Genomic DNA, 18,615 nt, shown 5'->3' with positions numbered 1-18,615 from the left:
GGAGTGAAAGATTGAAAATTTTAAAAATGAAGAATATTATTATTTTTTCCAGAGAGAAATTTAATAACGAGTCTTAAATTGAAAATGAAAACTAATATTTTTATAACGTAATAATTTGATTTGTAAATTTAATCTTAAAAACTGGAATTGCAGAATTAAACACATTTTTTGGTAATTTTAATAAATGAAACTTAAAAAAAAACATATTTTCCTCACAAAAAATATAAAAAAAGCTCAATTAACAGAAAAACAACTTAAAAACTTCAACCTTCAAAGGCGACCCAAAAGACGTACCCAGGCTAAATTAACCCACCACCTAAACAGAATGGCGGATTAAATTAATCCAGGGTAGGTTAATTTAACCTTTTGCTAGATCTTTCATAAAAAGATTTTTTTGTAACTTCCATCATGAGAAAAGTTAAAAACTAAATAATGAATTAAAACTCAGTAAATAAACATATATCGGAACATTGACAAATTTAGGCCAGCTTTATTTTTTAATAGCGAATCTTTCATAATTAAATGATGATGATTATTATTAATATTTTTTTTTAATTTTTGCCGTTGAAATGGCATTTTAAATTAACTGAATTTCATTTGTCTCTTAACGTTTTCATTTTCTGTGGCGTTGCTCCAGTGTTACTCGAGCAGAGTTTAATCGCGCAGCACATAATTTTCGTTTGAGGCGCGCGCGTCTGTGTTGGCAGCGGACCCGCTGATTACATCTCTCTGCGGCGGCAATTATCCGCACACTTAAGGTCATTAATATAAACACGAGTAGCCGGCAGCAGCAGCAGCAACTGCGCTGATATAATTTATTTTCATTTTCCAACTCGCAGCATCTTTCCATCCAATTTCCCCGCGTCCATCTCACGCAGCGTGAGCCTTCACGAAACGTGGGCGTGATCATAATTTTCATCTTTTAAAACGGTGTGACAGGCGATTAATTACGTCCAACTTTTCTCACCTTAGCGTCCGTCGCACTGGAAATAAACATAAAAGTCCTGATTTTATCACCAGTGCCTTTTTTTGAAAAAATTGTCCAGAAATCACCCAAGTGTCTGCGCGAGATAAAGATCTGAGAGAGAAATATAAATAATTTCCCTCGGAAAAAGGTTTTAAAATCACACCCGGAGCGGGCGTTGCTACTATTATTTATTTTTCTCCTCTTTTATTTTCAAACGCGGCAACGTCGCCTTACTATATAATAATACTACATGCACTACTCCCCGCGCGCGTAAAGGCTTCTTTTTACTCGCACAGCAGAGGTTTTTTTTATCCACTGCACATCATCTGACGTGGAGAGAACACCTGCAGAAGTTGCTTCTGTTTGTACGTAGTAGTAAAAGTGGGAGAGGAGGCTGCTCGCTCGTTTTGTCTCGAAAAAGGAGGGAAAACCAGCAGCAGCTCCAGAGGGGGTTTTTAGAGGTCAAAGTCTCTTTCTCTCTCTCTTGGAGCACCCAAACCCAACCAACTTATATTATACTTACTTGTAAACAAAACAGATGTAAAGTCTGAAAGTTGACGGCTGGTTCATTAGCCGACAACCAAACAACCCCTCCCGTGAAATTTAATATTATATAATCGGTAATGAAGACGCGGCGGCCGGCTAATGTGGAGATGTGATAATGGTCACTATCCCGAAATCCGAAATGCATCACAAGTACGGAGGGTCAGACAAGAAGTTTCCAACACGCTCCCTAATTAGCAACATTTCGTGTTTCGAGAAAGAGCAAACGAACTTGTTCATCTCCGCAGAGCTCGATTTCAGCAAACTTTGGCGATGCAATTAAAAGTTTTGTAAACATTTGAGAGATTTTCATGCTTGGGAGCAAGAAAATTACTGTTCATTAAATAAATGCAAATGCTTCAAAAAATTAGGGGACCATTGATTTAGCAAAAATTAATAAAATAACATGGCTAATTAAATGCAAAAAATCATGAACTTAGAGACAAATTATGTTAGGAAAAAATGCCTGCCAAATTTTAAAAGTGCAAAAATAATGGCAAAAAATGAAACATATCAAAGGTGGAAAAAGAAGTCTTATAATATTTTTCATTTCGAATCCAGGATAACGTGCAACAAAGATCTTAATTTGTATAATTTCTTTTAAATCGGAATTTCCTATGACACATGAAAAAAATGCCTCCGGTGAGGTCCTTTGCCAAAAACACTGCGCAAAAAGAAGTTATAACTATTCTGAGCGACTTCTAGAACATTTTTTGCAATGATTTTACAAGAATGCCCCCTGGTACCAAAAATTATACCAATTCTTTCAAATTAATTTAAATTGACATGAAAATAATATTTAATACAATCTTGTACTTGATTACCAAAAAAATTATTTGTTGGTATGAAAATAATAAATCTCGAGATGGCCCCTGTTGATTATACATTATATGAGCAACTCCCGCACACCCAAACTAATTTACGATCCGAAACGTGTTTTAAAAACCACCGCTCGCGGACGTATTAAAAAAAAGGAGGCATCGCGTGCAGTGCATGCGAGAAAGAGAGGAGTGCGTCGGAGAGAGAACTGTCTATTTAGATATACATCTTGGATTTCAGCATCTGCAGGACATATGGCACTCACTCGCCGGCCCCAATTGAATTTATATAACGCGCGCTCACGAATTAACGAGCTCCTGTGAAAATAATTATTATTCAAATGAATTCACGCGAGGGGTTTATTTTATGTACATTAAAATAAAATTGGCCACCCGCACAATTAGTGCCGTCGCTTGATAATAATTTTCGAGTTCAACACGCCGTAAAAACCGGCGAGGTTGTATATTTTTGTATTTCGGTGACCATCGTCGGCCGCAGAAGCCTGCAGAGATAATTTTTTGAAGCGGATAGCGTGCGCCTCTCTTGCATGGATTTGTGTGATTTTACGACGGGCGTGTGTATTTTTTTTTATTTCTTGCGGAGGGCAGAGGTCGAGAAATTATAGACGTTCGGTTTTGACATGCAAAGTTGAGAGACAACGAGAGTCGGTGCTTCATTCTCGACTTTGGCTGCCGGCGTTCCGAAGAAAACCATCAGCCCGTGCGCTGATGCTGATTGTCTGTTGTTTAATTGCATACGTGCGTTGGCCTCTGCTTTTTTTAGAGGAAAAAAGTGGAGTTTGTTTGTTGTTCACGTCTGGATTAGCAATTAAAAAAGCTGTGAAGAATGGTTAGTGTGTTTGGTTATCGTTAAGGTGATGACCGCGCGGCGGCGACTGGCGACGCCGCGGGTAAAATCTCCACTTTTAATGCTTCCGAACACAATTATACGTCGCGCAATGTTATGCTGCTTTCAAGAGAGTGCCTGACGTAATTAGCTCCAGCGCCTTGATTATTTTCACATTACCTCGACGCGAATTATTATTATTATAAAAAGCACTGCCGAGACTGCAATATGGATCAAGAGTTTCAATAAAAATAAGATGGAATTTTGTTAAAAAGAAAAGCCCATCGCAATAAAGAATAATGCATGCGGTACCGTAATTATAAAATCCAGTACGAATGTGCAAAAGTTTCAATCAAATTTATTTGATTAAAAACTTATTTATAAATATTGTGGAATCTTAAGCATTCTTTCCGGGTAAACCTTAATTTTTTCAAATAATTTATTTTAATGCTAACTAATATTTTCCATTCTATATTTTATCGATTACTTTAAATGAATGAAAAAATAAATTAATTTTAATAAATTGCCTCTTGAATTTGTATAATGTTTTTCACATAATATTATTATGTTTAATTTGATTTACAATTGGTATGAATTAGAATATTTTGATATGTAACACACCCAGCATAAAAGTGGTGCGCATAGGCTAAATTATAGAAATTCATGAGTGCAAACATTACATTGAATAAATTCGATATATTCTCAATATTCTCTTCAACTAACATCCCAAGAATCAAAAATTTATTTTCATTAAGAAAACTCGCCCGGGGCTAGAATTTATATAAGCATTTAAAGTTATCATAAAACAAGTAATAAAAAATTAGCAGTAATAAATATTAAAAGTTTATTTAAATAAACAAACATCATTAAAATTTCATTAAATAATGCTACTTAAATATAATAAATTTAAATGAAATATAATTATTACAAATTCCATTTAAGAAATAAAGAAAAAAAAATATTATTTTACAATAATAACAAATTATAACCAATTAAAATTAGGAGACTCTCACAGAAAAAGTTTGCTACCTATAACTATATTTCCAAGTGCGTTCAATTTACAGTTTATTTCAATGATCAGCCTAAATTATCACACACAAGAACAATAAAATTAACTTTATAGATCCACTGCTTGCGCAAAAACAAGTTCGTAAATCAAAATTTCCGTCACGACCCGCCCGCCTAATTTCCATTTCGCGACCAGATTTTCCTTATTGCTGCCCTTCGCGTCCGCCCAATCCTCTCTCTCCCCCCAGCTTGATCATTATTATTATAAACCCGCGAATGGATCTACCTGGCTCTTTCGTTTCATATACAAGAGGAGCACTCGACCGCAACATTTAATAACAACATTTGAGCAGAAACTAAAATTGCATATCAGACACGAAACGGCCACTCAAAATCTTTTTGGCATAATAAGCATAAAAATCTTTATGGCGTTTTAAGTGCTCCTCGCGCCAAAAGGAAAATATATAAATAAATAAAATCTGCACGAATCTTCTCCTTTAATTCTGACAGCTCTCGTCAAATTGGAAAAAGTTCAGGTTTTTAATAATAGGGGCTGGTCATCGGTTTGTTGCCAGCAAGTGGCTATTACACCCGTACAAGAGAGATCAAGACGTTTTCTTTTTCTTTTCACTGTTCAATTAAATCGGTCCGTGTTCTTCCTCAGCTGGTCTCGACGATTTTCGTATCGGGCAATAAAAAATCTAATTAATGCGTTCGACTCCATTATGTGTGTTTAGACGGTGCAGGCCGCGCACGGGAGCTGCCGTGAAATAAATTAACCTGGCCCCACGATATACCAGCTACTGTTTATAATCATTATGATTGCGTACTACGTGATGCAGCAGTAGCAGAGCAACACACTGGCGAACGGGACGCGCGGAGAGAGAGAAAAAAATTAAACCAAAGAAAGACCAAAGACCAGCAGCAACCAGTGGCTATCCACAATTTTTTTTTATCGTCCAGATCGCTTTCGTCACGGCACTCGCCAGCCTGATATATTTTTGTGATTTAAAATTGGAAATAAAATTCATAAAAAAAGCTAACAAAATATATACTTTTTTCTAAATAATTAATATTCAGCGCATAGAAAAGATAATATTTATTAATAATTGCTATTTAAGCTTATGTGTGATTATAACGAACGTCTACATTGAGTTGAATAATTTTTTTTTTTAATTGATCTTTAAAAAATTATATAAAATTATTTTTGTTGAAAGTATAAAAAAAATGTATTAATATCAAACGTTAATTTCTCTCAATCTATCATTAATATCATATAATATTATATTCAATTTATACTTTTGGTCGCTAATTTGGAAGACGAGCACCAAATGCGTATTTAAACTGGTTTTCCTCCTGGAAATGAGCAACCAAAAGAAAACAACCGGAGGCAAGAGATCAACACTTGTTGCAGCCTTTCTTTCCTCTCCCGTTTTTCTGTTTCTTTCTCCGCGTCGTCGTTTTCTGCTCTGCCAACGCCTTCATTATCTCTCCATGACGATCATCTCATCTCTCTCCGGCTGCATCTCGGAGAGATGCACACGCAGGGAGGAACGAACTCGGAATGACCTATTATTCGTCCAGAGGTGCCGAAATAAAATTTAATTAAACTCGCCTTTTACGGCTTTTATACGCAGCGCAGGTCGACCGATAACACTTGGAAAAAGCCGGTGCCACAGAGTTAAATTGTCCTGATTTATCACCGAAATTATAAAATAAAGAGTGTCTCCTATTTTTATTTGATGAAACTAAAAATGGTAAGAAAAATAATTAAAATGTTATATAGGATCCTGACATAAATTTGAGCAAAGATTGATTTTTTCCGCACCAGGAATTTTTTGCAAAACTTTTCAGCGTAATTTTCATCCAAGGTTTAATCAAGCGGAAGACATGTTTGTTTATTCCGTGATTGGTTAATTTTGAAGTTCATTTTCATTGTTCAGTCCATTGTTTGGTCTAAAAATAATTTTATAATAACCCCGTCAATTAATCATTGTGGAAAAAAATTATTGAGCATCTCATTATTCAAATAATTTCCGATTTTCTGGAAGTTTTCAGGCCCTTTGAGATTTTTGATTTAAAAAAATCTAATTTTTCATAAATAAAAAGCAATTTGGCTTGACAAATTAATGCCGCACAATATGAGCAGGTACTAACTACCGAGATGATTAATATCACACAAGTTGCATGGGAGACTGGCTACGCATCTTCCCATGACAAAATCGCCTGCTAAGACACCAAAGGCGTCATTTTTCCTCTCCCTATATGCCATTGTTGTCTTCTTGCTGCTCTCTGTTTTGTTACAGTGATGATCAAGAAGTGTCGAATGATGACTTTGATAAAACGCTTTTTGCCTCTTCACGCTAGTGATCTCCTCTGCACCTCTTATAACAGAATAAGATTTCAATCTCAATGTAAACTCGCCTTCTGTTTAGAAAGAAAAAACGATTGTTTGCGAATGCTAATTTTGCGTCGCAATTCGCGAGCGGGGAGAATAAACCGCATATGCGGGATGATAATTGATAATTGAAATCAGCACACCGACAAAGTGTGCGGCTTTCAAAGCGGCATATCAAAAGGCGTTGGCGGTGCAACTTTATTTAAGTCGTATATTATTTTTCTGGCTTGCGATGAACCGCAAGTGCGTTTTTTCTGCTGTCTTATTTTAATCCAAAAAAGAGCCGCCGGAAAGGGAAATAAAATGTTGAGGTCAAGACATAAGAGGAAACCACTTATGGAGGCGAAAATAAATTGACATTAGCATGAAAATCTTATAATTAGATAAATTGAAGTTTTCGAAAAGATATGACCGCATTTAATAAAATTAAAATATGTACCAAATTATAATATTCTGATTGAAACGAAAATGTAAATTAAGATTCTGCAAGGCTTCCATAATTATTTGTATTCATAATTCATTAATTTACTGAATGAACACAACAAACCCCATAATGTTGGTATTCTGATCACTCAAATGATAAAATAATCTTAAAGTTTGACATGCAACAAATTTATTTTTAAAATGAATAATTGACTATGAGATGAAGAACGAGTAAAATAATAATTGTGTATTGCTAATAAAAAAAAAAATTAAAATAAGATTTATCATTTAAACTTTAAACGGAAAAATTTAATAATTAAAATTTGTGTGCCAAAATTATTAAAAAATATTTAAGAAGCTAAACTTTCATTGCAAAAAAATGTTTCTTGCAAAACTAGAGGAAAATTGCGCAATAGCAGAATCATGATGATCTTGACCCTTTCAGCCATGCTGATAACTGCGCACCTCTCTCAACTGTCTCAGTAAGTTACGAGTAAACGCATTAAAATTTTTTTTATTAAAGACGAGCGTGCATAAAAATATCACTCGCTGCGCGAATACCGGACAGGGAGGAAGTCGCGGTTACAGACTGCCAATGCCAAATACATACAATAAAAGTCCAGATATATTATAATAATTTATTATTTCTCTCGTCACGTTTTTCTTTGGCGTTTCGCGCGCAACTCTAACAACAATAAGCCGTGTGTTTATTATATTGTTGTCTGCATGTGAGTACAACTGCGAGAGAGATGGATAATATACCCGCCAGCATCAGTCTCTCTCTCTCCGGGTACTCGACTGGTGCGCGGCGCACGGACAGGGTGACCTTGACCTGAGGCGCTCGGTGCTCACTCGGCAACAACCACCGCGTCCCTTTATATACTTTGTATAAGCTTCAGTTGCTGGCGTCAGGTTCAGGTCTTCGATTTAAGGAGAGGAGTGAGTGACCTGATTTTGATCCCCCCAATTACCGCCGCACTGACCACTTGATTTTAACGTGTCAGAGGAAGATGGAGAGAGATGCATCTCCGAATTTTGTTAAAGGACAACTCGTCAAAGCAATTTGCTTTATAGATAAATAAAAATGATAATAGAGGATAATAGGTTATTAAACATTAATAAATAAATATTCAAAAATCTTTGAAATTTTAAATAATTATCATTATATATAAGTTAAAAAAGTCATTAGAAATTGTATATTTAAATTTTTCGGTGGTAAAATTTGTAAGTGAAAAAATAGTATAAAATAAAATTAATTTTAACTATTAGCTATAATAATTATAAAATAATTATATGATCTTTATTACATTATTGTGGAGATGAATTTTAAAACAACAAAAAATCTCTATTTTCATGATTATTATTTTACTACTTATGTAGCATTCTAAAATTGCCTGAAGGAAAAATATTTAAGTTAATTTTAATAAATAAATGACTTGTTTTTTAAACAAAAATTGACTGGATGAACTTAATCACCTATAAAATTTTCAAAACAAGCCGCAGTTAAAACCATTAAAGCGTTTTAAACTTCAACGTGTTTAATAAAATCACCGAAGCGTTTTGATTTCCCGAAAGCACGTGTTTCCAATTCTCAAGTGCTGGCGCATCTTCTCCACTTTTCATCTTGTAATAATCATGCATTTATCTCTCGAGTCTTAATTTTAATTGCGGCCGGGCCAGAGTCGTTAAACAACTTTCAAGGCGTGCACTTGCTCTCGCTTCAATTTTCGAGAGCACATGTGACACCAGGAGGGCCACGCGGGGCCAGAGGTCGGCTGGTGCGTTTCTGGCGATGGAGAGAAAAAGATGCACAGCCGCGTGCTGCTCACGGGTCTTATTTTTTTCGGCAGCAGGCGTGATTTTTCATCTCATCTCATCGTACTAAATACAAAAACGTAACTCACACTCGCCCCTCTTTTCCTTTCTCCAGAGCTAGAGGCGGCAGTTGATCGCGTAATAAAATGAAAACGCGCCAACATCTGGCCGCAAACTGACTACCAAAAGCAACCAACCTTCCATCATCTCATATAATCCTTTTCGTGATTTAAATCTCGACTTGTTTATGGATAACAGATTTTGTTTTCTTCTTCTCGTATTTAAATTTAAAAATTTTTAAAAGAAATTTATTTTTTATTTTTTAAATTATTAATTCACCAAGGAATGCTAATTAAAAGAATAACAATAAAGAATGGGCCGGATTTGGTGAAAAACTCGGCTCATATAACTCTTATAACATTATTAATTTTGTTTAAAGATTTTGATCTAAAATAGTAAGAAAAACTCGGGTTATACTTGTATGAATTATTGTGTTGTAATCAATTTTCACGATCCATATAAAACCTCTTTTTAGTTTCACAATAAAGAAATTTTTTTTATTTTAGATAAGGAATTACTTTGAAAATTTAATTCAATTTTTTGAATAAAATATTCTGACTTTTACTCTTGATGAATTCCAGCATTTACGATCGGATTGTAAATTAGTCGGATTAAATTTTGCGGCGGTAAGCGAGACAAAATCGAATCTCGGCGGCAGAATTACACACGATTGAGCAGCTTCTCTGTTTCTCTGTCTCTCATTGCAGAGCGTATAATATACATGCGTGCGTGCCGTAATTGCATTAAGCGAATGCACCTCTCTCGAGCGAACTCGACATCACACATCAGCAGCACAAGTTGGGCGTGATTAACACCCACCGGCATTAACAGGAGCAAAAAGTGCTTCGCCTGCGAGAAGCGAGAGCAGAGTCGGCCCTAATTGGCATACACCGGAATTAACGTCTCGTTCGCTGCGTCGCCATGCAAATTGGACAATGCAGAATTCAATTATTTGATGCTTGATACCCTTTGGTCAAGAGCGCCGGAGAAGATCAGAACATGCAGGTCATTGAGTTGCAGATTTGATTAAATGCGAATCTAAATTAATTATGAGGACAAATGGAATTCATTCCCAGAAAAATCGATTATATTAATAATTATAATATCATCAACCTTTAATTACATAACCATTCATTTGTAATGAAGCAATTATAATTAATACATTAATCAATAATATCGACAGGTTGAAGCGTCAAAAGGGATTTTCAACTTTCAGCGATTAAGATAAATATGCACTTTGAAACGCTTTATATACCATGCATGAGAAATATAATTTAAAAAAAATTTAAAAAAAACACTGATCGAGTACATTAGACATATATTTAAATATAAAGTAAACCATAATTAAAATAGAAAATAGCTTAAAATAAACAATTATTTTGGAAAAACGTAAGTAAATATTAATTTAATTAAAAATTAAGTAAATAAAATGTATAATTTTTTAAATTGAAAGATTTATGTAGATTTCTAGCAAGAAAAGCATATTGCAATATGATTTTCAATGTCACTTGCCTCTTGTCAAATTATATCCCTCCTTTTTTGCGGATTAACCACCGTTTTAATTATTCACGATTGGCGCAGGCAGTGGCTCGTGAAGGCGAAATTGCACGCGTATCGCGTCAGCACATTTGGCGCGGCGTCACAAAAGTGATTTGGTTCGCGCACATATATATATTTCAGTGACTCTGGGGATTAATTATGTAATATACCGCCCGGGTGTAATTAAAAAAAAGTGACGTTCTCTCTCCTCTCTCTGCTCCACGTGAGCCCACGTTACACGCACGACAATGAGAGAGGGTGCGTTGAGCGCGAATTTGAACGCAAGATTGAACCACATTAAAGTACTACACGTACTAATCACCCCGACTGCTGTGCATCGTTGAATTCACGTCGGACCCGCGCCCATCTCCAGCATCCGTCGACCACGATATAGAGTTTCTCGTTGTCGGCGCAATTTACGACCGTCCTCGGGGCTTATGAAATAATTCAATAAACAATTAGAATACGCGCGTGGTATGAAATTAATGCTCCTGACGCTAAAAAGCGTGACCGAGGGGAGATTTATCACCACCGACGATGTACTCAAATAAAAATGCACCACGGTGCAAGTAGTAATTTCCAAAAAAATTATCGGATCATTTTAATTATTAGATATTATATTGTAATTTATAACATTTTTATTAGCTCAATCATAGCTTATGGCCAGATTGAGTTAAAAAATATTTAAAATTACACAATATTGAAAATATAACTAGAAAAGAAATCCTAAATAAGAAAGTACATATTTAATTTTTATAATTATACCAATTTTTTCACTTTTCATTAATTCATTAACAACTATCAGATAAAATATCACCGTCCCATGCACAATCTAAGGATTTGTAAATTTTCAAAATTATTTTTTTAAATATAAATAAAATTTGTTCATTATATGGAGAATTTTTTTTGACTGTTGAAGATTTTTTGTTGTTAAAAGTCTAAATTTGTACTAAATAGAGACTATTGTCTTTTGTTATTATTTGTTCTATTCTTGTTAAAAGGCTTCGGGGCGTGAAAAGTATAATATTTCCATTAACACTTGTCGCCTCCCGTCCTTCTCTCTGCGCCTTTTCTCCCCTGAAACCGAAATCATCAAAAGTTATATCTTGTATTTTTCACCCTCCCTAGACGTTTCCCAAGTATAATAAGTTTTAAGCCACTGCCACTTTTTTATCTTCAGTCTGCGCGTTTATTTTGAACTTTCAGTTTTTTTTTTACTCGCCGGCCTGGAAAAAAAATTAAACACCCCTCTTAGGCCCGTCGCCGGGGCAATAATGTGATTATCGACGTGCTTTACTGCATCGAAAATATTTAGATGGCCCCGCTAATGGGCTATTAAATTAGTGCACGCGGCGGCAGATGTGCGTGAATGTGAGTTATTTGATGTACATACGGCGCGACGTCACTAAATCAGCGGCAACCCGCACGACAAAACGGCCGTCTGCCTTCTTTGTCGAATTTAAAATTCTCGTTTAAATAAATTAAGACAAAAGATCGGCGATTGCCTCCGCTTGAGCAATCACGCAACATGTTCCAACACGCGTGCTGTGTGTTCGCGAAAATTTGCAGCACTTGCACGTCATCCGCGAATAAAGTGACAAGGGGGAGGGCAAGAGAGAGACGCACACAGCGCCACACCCGCTGGGCTTTTTGCAATAAGGCCTTCTGCTTTCAACAGATTCGCGCATTTTCGAGAGTCTCTTCACGTTTCACTTCATAATTTTATTTTCTAGTCAGAGAAAAAGTGATGAAACATTATTAATAAATAGTTTAAAAAAAGTACAATAATTAACGTTTTCTGGAAAATAAAGTTGTAGAATTCTAGCTATTTAATATTCCTTATAGAATTTAACTTTAAAATTTTATAAATATCTAATTTATCTCAGCTGAAATGAATTGTATTAACATTTCCCTTCTCTTTTGAGTGTCTGCATTTAATGAAGAATAATTAATAAACTGGAAGGTTTTTTATAATAAAATGTAAAGACTTTGAAATAAAATTATTTTCAAGTACCTATAGTTAGGATGATAAAGAATTAAAACCTAAAAAATTTGACCTATTAAGCTTGCTTTTTAAACAATGGAAAAAAATTAGTTTACATCTCATATTTCTTTGATTTTCCATAAAATTTTGTAGACTGGCTCATCTGGATTTTGAATGTCATGTAATAAAATCCTTGGCAACCAAATAAAATACTCAATTTCTAAAACCACTTTCAGAACAATAATAAATATCGCTAAACTACGAATGTTGTTTTCTTTTTTATAATTACTTAAAGCTGAAGTTTTCAAACCCAAATGTCTCAAAATTTGTGTATCATTGCAAAGAAACTCCCTCCGAAGAAAGTATTTCTCACGCAAATTATCCTGGACAAAACTCTAATTTCCTCTTTGCTTATAATCTTCGCATTCAATTGTTCCCTCCAAATAAGATGTTGGCCGCCTTATTGTCTTACTTAGCTTTGTCGCAATAAAAACACCCCTGCTCAATTGACACGCAAGCAATCTTGGCCGAAAACGATCTCCGATCGCATTGTTTCCGAATTAGTAGCCACCTGTGCAACGTTTCTCACACACAATTAGCCGATCGGTCCTAATCCCCTCCGACACACACGAAAAAGACAAAAGGCATAAAAACGGGAAGTGGAAAATAAAGAATAAGAAATGTATAAATATGACATATTCAAATTTCAAGAGAGTTGTTAAACAAAATTATATAAAGACCCTCCGCGCGCTGTAATTACTTTACAGTCTATGGATTTATTGCTTATAGCACTCACTGCTTCCGCCCTGCGACTTTAAAAAAAATCTAATTCATAATATTTTCCACTCTCGATCAAGCTTCGGGCTATTGTGAGTTTTTTAGCCACACACAAATATCAAAACGGCTTGATAGCTTTTTTTATTTCGTTTTTATTATTTATTTAATTAAACAATCGGCCGGGAAAATAATTATGCGAGAGATTATCATTACGGTTGTTGGCCTCTTTTATGGCCATTGAGATGTCAATTAAGTCGCCCCACAGATCCTTTAATACAAAATTAATTGTGCAGCTGAGAGTCTTGTTTATTTTCCTTCAGAGCTGATCAGAAGCCTTTGAGGAATAAAAAGGAGTGACGGCAGGTATAATTATTTTTTTACAAATACGGTGCCGTGAATTAGGGAGGGAAACCATCGGGAGGATTTTTTATGGTTTAATCAACTAAAAACTGAATCAATTGTAGAGTTTTTAATGAAAATCTACTCTTTATGATTGATCTTATAGTTATATAGTAATTATTTAAATATAATTTCAATTTTAATAATACTTTAATATTATTACATATTACTTACATTAGTGATTCTTAAAATTTTTAAATTTCATGTTATACTGGGTACTGTGACACAACACTATCTTCCTCTAAAGCCTGGAAATTAAAAATTATCCTTTAGACTTAAATGAAGATAATGTGCAATGCAAAATAAATATTCTTTTCAAAGCAATATTGAAAATTAATTTTAAAAATCAAGTACGTACATCGGCACGAAAACATAAATCAGCAGATTATGAAATAATATAAAATAAAAATTTTTTAATAATAAATTTTTTCAACTTCATCAAATTTTGAAGAAAAAAAATTGTGAATATTAATTTCTGATGTAACATAGTTCCAAAGTTGAACAAAGACAATTTAATTTAAGTTATCTAAATTGATGATCTGGTAGATTCTTAAAATCAATCTTTTCTTTTCATCCACTTGTAATTTTCAAGCGTTTGATCAGAATACCAATCGCAGACACTTAATTGTAAGTGTTGTTGGCACTTGCGTAAGACGCGTGTTGTTAAACAATCTGCGACTCGCGTGGCGTGATGTTGTGGCGCGACTTTGACTTTACAGCTTTCCAGCAACAATATAAATATTAAAGAAAGAAAGATAATTGAGGCTCCGCCCCATCGGCTGATCTCTTGGTCGAACTTGCAAACTGTAATAAGTATTAGACTTTAATTTCTTCGACACATCATTCTATATTTACATTTTATGTTACTGAAAGTTTTATTTGGTTTTGTTATTATCTAACAATAAATTGTAAAAAAAACCGCAAGCGAGTCGTTGACCTCGTTATAATTTTTCTCCACCGCTACTTCTCCTTTTCTTCTCGATTAATTGCACCCATCGTCGCAATTACAACAATAATTCCACCTCTTTTATACAAATATTTTGTGGTCAACCACAGGCAGTCTCGTAATTAATCGCGGGAAGATTGTGCAAAAGGAAGCTCGTAAAAGTGGTCCATAAAACGGCGAGCAGCTGTCATCACATGCGCGTGCATCCTTTTCTCTCTTTCTATCTCAACCGACTAATTCGCTCTCACAAGTCTGCGTCGTAAATCAATTTTCATATATCAACTTATCATCAACATCGTTTTCCAAGAATGACTCACAGTTTAGCAAGACAATTATAATTTAGCACCTTTTGTGGTCTTTGTTTAAACTTTAATCTTATAGATTAAGATGAGAGAAAAATAAATCAAGAACCGTGTTCAAAGTTCAAAGCTGCCTAATTATTTATAATACTCCTTGTTGCTCTCGATTTTCAAATCAACTAGTAGTTTTATCTCTTCTCAAATTAACAATGAGGTATTGTTTTAAATCTATTGTAATGTCTGATAATATCAAATAATCATGCAAATTTTTCCTGATTACCAATTAAGTGGATTAAATTGAACTTGATCACACCAGAACAATATCCAATCTGGTATAATCTAAATAATAATTTTATGGGTTGAATTTTATAAGTATATCAATATATCAAAAACATTACATATGATAGAAGGAGCGTTAGTAATGTTCATGTGAACATGATGCTTAATGATTCATGTGTATTACAAGATAATTTAATATGGCTACTTTTTCTGAAACTAAAATTAGTATGGAATTAAAAAAGTGAAGTCAGTTTTGCGTATAAGGGCACTTATTATAGAAACAAAAAATAAATCAGTATTTAAAATTAAATAAATAAAATTGTATTTTATTTCAAGTTGAACTGTAAAAATGAAATATTTTTATAGTAATAAAATAAAATAAATATTATTTACATATAGTCCAGTATTCTCTATTCCAATCAAATCAGTTTTCAGATTGTGGTGCTGAACTCAAAATGGTCCCAAATTTTCTTATGGTAGTTATGATATGATAGTAATACAGAAATATTTCATTATGTGAAATTTCTGAAAAAATATTAAACTAATCAACTTCTTTTAATTATCATCAAAATTAGGTATTTGAGTTCCATTTTTTTTTTCATTCAAATTATAGCAGTAAAATTCACATATTACATAAAGCAACATGAGTTTTAATTATATAAAGTTTTAGTTAAAATTCATCTAAAAATAGTTTCTTTTGTGTGCTATGCACACAAAATCGCGAGTCAAAAATAAAATGTACAGTTGGAAATTTGTTTTAAAACGTGTCCGTGAATGAAATGTTTTGGTTAATTAATTAATACATTTTTGAGCTCTGTTTAAAAAAAATACAATTTATGCATGTTTTCAATGCGCCTGAGAAATCTGTTCCGCAATACGAAATTGACCTTCGTTGGCAGGGTTGAAGGTTCGATTAACGAGCAAATCTCTCGGCTCATTTGTCAAAAATTTCGCAACTGTGCTTGATGCGTTCGAGTGTTAAAGTAACATAATCTGCAGTATGAAATCGTAAACCGAGCAATTTCGCATGCGCGTCTCGCCGGTCATTAATAATTTCGAGCCTCGTTCACCCTTCGGCAATGTTTATTTTCATCTCGAGCAACCTGTTGTGCAACATATAAAATTAAATTTTCCTCCGAGAGACCTGTTGGGCTGCTGCAATTGCTAATTTGCATCGCGAGCACGAGCCACTTTGGTCCTCTCGAGAGGAACGATGGCTTTTATTTCGTCGCTCGAGCCTTGGGGTGCTCAAGTCACCCTTAAGCGTTTTTCATACAACAGGCATGTAATGGGCTCATTAGAATTATTATTGCGCATTAATTCCCATCTCATTTCAGACTCGGAGAAAAAGCAGCAAGCAAAACGTACCCCAATCGCCAAAATTACATAAACCAGCAGGATTGAATGTTTTCTTTTTTCTATTTTAATTTTTATCGTTTTGATTTTCAGTGTTTCAATGCAATAATTTAATCTAATTTATGAAAGGCCCAGTTCAATAATATGAATTTTTAATCCTCATAAAATTAAATTCATTTTACATTGAAATTTCTATGGAAAAATTGGTACTCCTGAACAAGGGTTCTTCGATGGTTTGCAATTTTCCTGCCAAAAGCATTAGAACCTGGAGGGACTTTTGTCATCGTGGCTAAATCACTAAAATCAGCCAAATATGCAAGTTATTATTCTGATAAGGCATGGAGGTCGAAACGTTCCTTGAGGTTTATGCTTTTGGCTGATCACCGTGCAGACGAAACCCTTCAAGCCTTCAGAATTTTTTTAAAATTACCAAGTCTGATTTTATTTAAAGAATTCGTGATTAAATTTATCGGTACTGCGGTACGCTTTAATTGAGAAAAAATAATAAAAATAATAATGAGAGCCATGAGAGGAGAATTCGAAAAAATACATATTTTACTGACCTTTTTGTGAAGGTGCCATATAGAAGAGCGTAGAACTTTTCCAGAACACGAAAAGGATGATCTTTCGTTGAAAAGGTGAACCAAACGACGAGAAATGAACTTGAAAGGTCCATTTTGCACAAATTTAAAAAATTCGGGTGCAGCGAAAATGCCGGTAACGCGCGACACAAGTTGTAAACAAACTGCGTGAAAGGTGAAGGGGTGAGCAACACGTGTAGGAAAAGGAAAACAAAAAATCGCCCGCGAAAATTTTGAATTGGGACCACGTGGCGCGCATAAATAGTAATAATGCCCCTTAAGCCCCTTTGCATGGAAAATTCGCCCTACTCCTGCATGTTTGTGTTCTTTTTCGCCAGACACTCTTGAGCATTTGATTTTTCACTGCCCTCGGCACGTCGGTCCCGTTGCAGCATGTTTTGCAACTCAAAATTTCACTAAAGCCAAAATATTCCATGGATAACTTAAAAATAAAATAAATAAAAATATAATAAAAATTTAGAAAAAGATGGGACGAATATTCTTTTTTGCACGTCTTCTTGGAGCGATATTTTACTTCTGGAAGTAACAACAAAGAAAAATTAAGATTCAAAATAATAAGTCGATAGACTTAAGTGCATAAAATTTCCAAAATTTAGCCGCTTATTATGATACTTGATTAATTTTTTTTATTCATAACATAAAGTATAATAAAAATTATATTAGAAATAATTAAAAGAAATTCTGGGAATACAAAATTCTACAGAAAAAGTATTAGAACTGCCAGTCCCCAGTCAATTTTTTTTTACAAACTTTTGATACGTTATTTCTTTGCGGCTAACGTGCTGACAAAATTAGCACCACAGACGAAATGTGAGATTTTCTTATTTTCTTTGTAATAAAAAGCATAAAAAGTTTACGCGCGCGCCTCTCCATCCGTTGGTCTTCACTCTTTTTCTGTGGTACAAAAGTCCGATTAATTGGTCCGTTCCAGTCACAAATCACTCTTGAAAAGCGCTGCCGGTTTTCATCTCTCTCTCCTCCTGTGAGCGTTTTGGTACATGCAGACATTTATACGTTTTGAAAAAGAAAAAGCAACAAAATCTGTTACTGATATACATCGGAGCCGTATATAGTGGCCGGTTTTATGGCTCGAGTGTGGTGTGTAATAAATTTCATTCGAATCAAGTGCGTGTAATTGCTTTGATTAGAGCCACAAAACCAGGTGTGTCTGGAGATGAGCTCCCGCTCTTTTCACGGCTGCAGCATCCACAATTACAAATCATGAAATCTGTCGTTGCAGCTTCAAGACGTCTCTTGAGGATAAAAAAAATAATAATATAATTTCTATATATAAATCCGAATGCACCTCCTTCGCCCGCGGTCCTTCGCACTGCAGCACAAGTGAGTGACGCTTTGTGTTTAATATAAAAATCCACATATAATAAATCTGGCGAGTGAAAAGGGGAGAGAGAAAGAAAGATGAAGATGCAGCGCGTCGATTTATTTTTTTCCCCAGAGGTGCTGCTTTCAGGAAATCTTTTCATTTCCACACACGCAGCAAATTAAAAAGAACCGCAGCCCTTATTATTATTTCTGGACACTTTTTGTATTCAAA

At 34.5% G+C, this 18,615-nt stretch overlaps 1 protein-coding gene across 1 annotated transcript in view; it reads right to left on the bottom strand.

Moving 5' to 3' along the window:
• LOC132199888 (nose resistant to fluoxetine protein 6-like) overlaps window positions 1–17,169 on the bottom strand; it is a 135,056-nt gene extending 117,887 nt beyond the window's left edge. The window contains exon 1 of the mRNA XM_059624977.1: window positions 17,022–17,169. The gene's annotated coding sequence lies outside the window, so the exon portion shown is untranslated. The remainder of the gene's footprint in view (window positions 1–17,021) is intronic.
• Between the last annotated feature and the right edge of the window lie 1,446 nt (window positions 17,170–18,615).

The sequence above is a fragment of the Neocloeon triangulifer genome, unplaced genomic scaffold, assembly GCF_031216515.1.
Source record: "Neocloeon triangulifer isolate White Clay Creek 2 clone unplaced genomic scaffold, ASM3121651v1 ptg000014l, whole genome shotgun sequence".
NCBI lineage: Eukaryota > Metazoa > Arthropoda > Insecta > Ephemeroptera > Baetidae > Neocloeon > Neocloeon triangulifer.
Note: the sequence above shows the minus strand (reverse complement) of the source record. Positions and strands in the feature narration are given on the sequence as shown.